Genomic DNA, 4718 nt, shown 5'->3' on the forward strand with positions numbered 1-4718 from the left:
TTGTTGATGGAAATGATTAGGACTAATGAGAGTCATATTAAATACTTCAAGTTCTTACATTTCTGGGTTGAAAATGTCACCTTCATGAAAACAGTTCAACAGTGCTGGGAAAAAGAAGTGTCTGGTAATCCAATGTAGAGATTACATCAGAAAATAAAAAGAGTTTCAGCCACACTTAGTAATTGGTCTAAACAAGAATATAGAGATATCTTTGCTAAGGTTAGGGAGTTTGAAGATAATATCAGGAAATCCGAGGAGGAACTTATGACTAACAACACTGAAGCTTCCAGACAGAATTTACAACATAGGAATGCAACTTACATTAGGTATTTGAAAATGGAGGAATCTATCCTTAAACAAAAGACAAAACTTTAATGGTTTAAGGAGGGTGATGCCAATACCAAATACTTTCATGCTTTGATGAGAGGTAGAAGAAAGAGGTTATTTCTACATAAGATTTGTACTGAAAATGAGATATGGGTGCAAGGTGAAAAACAAATAGCTCAGGCAGCTTGTGATTATTATCAACAAATTTTCACTAGACAGAATGCTAGAATAGATGAAAGAATTCTTCAGTATATCCCTACAATTGTCACTGCTAAACATAATGAGATGATGTAAGCAATGCCTACTATGGAGGAACTCAGAGAAGTTGTGTTTGCTATGAATCCAAATTCAGCAGCAAGTCCTGATGGTATAGGGGGTAAATTTTATTAAGCCTGTTGGAGTATCATTAAAGAAGACTTGCTGGCAGCTGTACACTCTTTCATTTGTGGTAACACTATGCCTAAGTTCATGACTCATGCATGTTTGGTTTTGCTTCCTAAAAATGAGCAGCCTATCAGATTCAGAGATCTTTGACCTATCAGCCTTAGTAATTTTACTAATAAGATAATTTCCAAATTATTGAGCATGAGACTGGCTCTTGTTTTGCCTTTATTATTATCAGACAATCAGCCAGGCTTTGTTAGAGGTAAAAGTATTACAGAAAGTATAATGCTTTCTCAGGAGATTACTCATGGTATTAAAAAAGCTCAGATTGGAAATAATGTTATTATCAAACTTGATATGGCCAAGGCATATGATAGAGTGTCTTCGTCAATCATATGTCTGGTACTAGGGAGATTTGGTTTTGGGGAGTTACTTATTGATTTAGTATGGAAAATTATGAGCAACAATTGGTATTCTATTATCATAAATGTTCATAGACATGGTTTTTTTCACTCCACTAGAGGACTTAAGCAAGGTGACCCACTGTCCCCTGCCCTATTTATTTTAGGAGCATAGGTCTTATCAAGATTGCTTAATTTTTTGCATCAGATTCCTAACTATAAAGGCTTCTTTATGGAACCTAAAGGACCTCAGATTAATCACCTACGTTTTGCAGATGATGTTATTATCTTTGCTGCTACTGACATACATTCTTTGAAGCTCATTATGGACAAGTTAGGGGAGTATGAACATACTTCTGGTCAGCTTATTAACAGAGAGAAGAGCAATTTTATGATTCCAGACCATACTCATCAAGACATTATCAATACCATTCAGGAAGTAACTAATTTCTCACAGAAAATCAGCCCTATTACTTATCCAGGCTATCCCCTTTACATTGGTCGACAAAGGATTAGTTATTACTCTTACTTAGTTGAGAAGATCTCCAAAAGGTTTGTGGGTGGCAGGCTAGAGTACTTAGTGTTGGGGGAAGAATTACTTTGATGAAGCATGCCTTGCAATCTATACCTCTACATACTGTGGCTGTAGTTTCTCCTCCCAACACTACTATTAAATACATTGATGCCATTATTGCTGAATTTTTATGGGGTAAGGATCTGGATAAAAGGAAATATCATTGGGCCTCTCTAGATACTATGTGTTTACCATATAATGAAAGAGGGTTAGGGATCAGAAGACTAACAGATATTTGCACCTCCCTACAATACAAACAATGGTGGAGTTTCAGGTCTAAAGTATCTTTATGGAGTCAATTTCTTAAATCCAAATATTGTCAAAGAGCTCATCCAGTTGCTAAAAAGGTAGATACTGGACAGTCTTTGATGTGGAAATACATGATGAAGCACAAGATTAAAGTAGAAGAGTACATAGGTTGGCAAATCAACTCGGGTAGCTGCTCATTTTTGTGGGATGATTGGCTTGGAGGGTTCAAGATATTTAGAATTTTGCACCATGGGAAGAATTTAAGAAAAGTGAAGAAATAAGGCCTCTCATATAGACCCTTGGTTCGAAATTGAAGGTTGTATGAATTTTTGCCTGTGTGTTCAGATATGACTATGAGATGTGAATTGATTCGACACAGACTTACTAGGGCTTATTAACGACTCTTATGAAGATTTAGTTTTGATTTGGGGGAAGAACAATGATGTGTGGAAGATTCTACAAAAAAATAATTGTTGGTTTGAATTGTTCGAATTATGGTAGTTGACTTATGGGGACACTACGGTGTGGACCTACAGTTTTACACGATTAAATAAGAATTTTGAGGGGGTTGAAACTACTTTGTCGTGGGATGATATAGATTGTTATGATGTTTCACATAGGTATTTGGTGGTTAGTAGAGGTTATGAGCTTATAGTATACAAAATTATTAGAGTGATCAAGGGTGTCTTTGAGTTTTGGCATGAGGTACATGATGGTGTGAGTGGTAGTTGGAAAAAAATGGTATGTGAAAGGTCGTGTGAAGTTGACATTGAGTGTGATACAATTATTTTACCTCGATGGAAAAATATTTTTTTTGATTTGAAATTAGTGCTATCAGTCTTGGGTGTAATTCATATCTGTCATGTTATGTTTAAATGGAAAGAAAGGGAGCCATAGTTGAAAATTTTGGAGGCGATTATATGTTTGCTAAGAAGACTTTAATACTGGTGACAGTTTGAGAGTAAGGTAAATGGTCGGTATGGCTATGATGTTCTATTCGTATTAAGAGTGTTGACCCTAGTAAAGTACTGTGAAGAGCATATGTTGTTCGATAAAACAAGTAGGTGAGCAATTATAATCGAGACTAGGCTGGTGATTGTGGATAGCTAGAAAATTAAAGAGATAGAGTCATATGAATGAAATTTTTTGATATGGGCACTATGGAAGAAGTATCTAGTGTTATTCGACTTTGATTCTGTATATTCTTATGTGACCACCTTCTTCGTACTGGACATTATTATTCACTGTTTATGCTACTCGTGTTTCCACATTTATGGGTGAATTCCTAGTGGTGGATCGGGTGTACCGATCATGCGATGTCCTTTGGGTAGGATAAGATGCTTGGAAAGACTTGGTCGTTTTAGATATGACATATTTGATGTTGTCTTGGGGAAATTAAAGTATACCAGTAGTTTTACACGCACAACCTTGCTTATGAGAACTTATATAAGAGCTACTATGAAGAGTTACAATTGTCTAGGAGTGTTGTTAGAGGTTCTATATTTTGAAGTATATCGCTTGTTGGGTGTTTACTTGATCTTATTCTTTTTGGGTTAAATAAGTTTGATTCTCCCTTGATGAGTACCCGGTGTCTAAAGATCAGATTTTATAACTTACGATCGTGAAGAGATTGTGTTGTGAAAGTAAATCTTGATAAGATATGTGATGGTTTGTGCATTATGAGTGTGTGGTGGTTGGTTAAAGCTCACTTCTGATTGTAGCCAGTATAGATTCAGAATGTTATCTTGATTTTGTGAGAAAATATTTGTCATGATGGTTGTGTTATGGTCTAATGAGTTTCAGTTTAGATTGAGTTCATGAGTTAGTCTTTGGTGTGGTAATCACTCCTGATTTGTAAGTCTGCCAAATTTATATTCGAAAGTCTAAATAATGCTACTGTTGTACACTTTCTAGTAGATGGAAAATGGAATGAAAGAAAGCTGAGGCAACAGGTTCCACCTCTTTTGATCCCTTATATTTTAAATACTAAATTTCAGTTTGTGCAGGGAATTAAAGATACTGCAGTTTGGAAGCAGACTGAAGCTAGAAAGTTCAGCTTCACATCAGCCTGGGAAATATGCAGAACTAAGAAGGATAATACAATCCTTAATGCTCAAATTTGGCACAAACATATACCTGTCCAGATGTCTATTTTGCTATGTAGAGCATTACGCTATAAACTGCCCACCAATGAAATATTATCAACTTTTGGCGTGGAACCAGTGAAATGTTCTGCTGTCTTAAACAGGGATGGGATGAAGTGGATCACATCTTCATTCAAGGACATTTTGCAGGTCATATCTGGAGGTTTTTTGCAGGTAGCATGGGACTCAAGTTTCAGCAAACTTCACTGATTAATCAACTATTGAGCTGGAAAGATATTACAGGGAAGAATGTAGCACATACGACAATAATCAAAACACTTCCTATAGTTATATGCTGGAATTTATGGAAAAATAGATGTTCGTCTAAATATGGAGGAAAAGCATATAGTATCCTCGAAGTTAAATATTTGATTCTCAAAGACATGCTTTTACTTCTCCATTATGTTTTTCCTTACCTTCAGTTGCCTGTGAGCTGGCCAGAAGTGGTGGACTGCATTGCAAAATGCAATCAGGATATAAGAATTACATTAGTTATGTGGAAGACCCCTCCTATGAATAAATATAAGTTGAATACGGATGGTAGTGCTTTACAAAATCCCGGGAAAATTGGAGGAGGAGGCATTCTTAGAGATGATCAAGGAGTTAGCATATATGCTTTTGTTGTACCTTTTGGTGAAG

This window comes from Solanum verrucosum, unplaced genomic scaffold (assembly GCF_900185275.1).
Source record: "Solanum verrucosum unplaced genomic scaffold, falcon-dt-bn FXZP01000134.1, whole genome shotgun sequence".
In the NCBI taxonomy this organism is placed as follows: domain Eukaryota; kingdom Viridiplantae; phylum Streptophyta; class Magnoliopsida; order Solanales; family Solanaceae; genus Solanum; species Solanum verrucosum.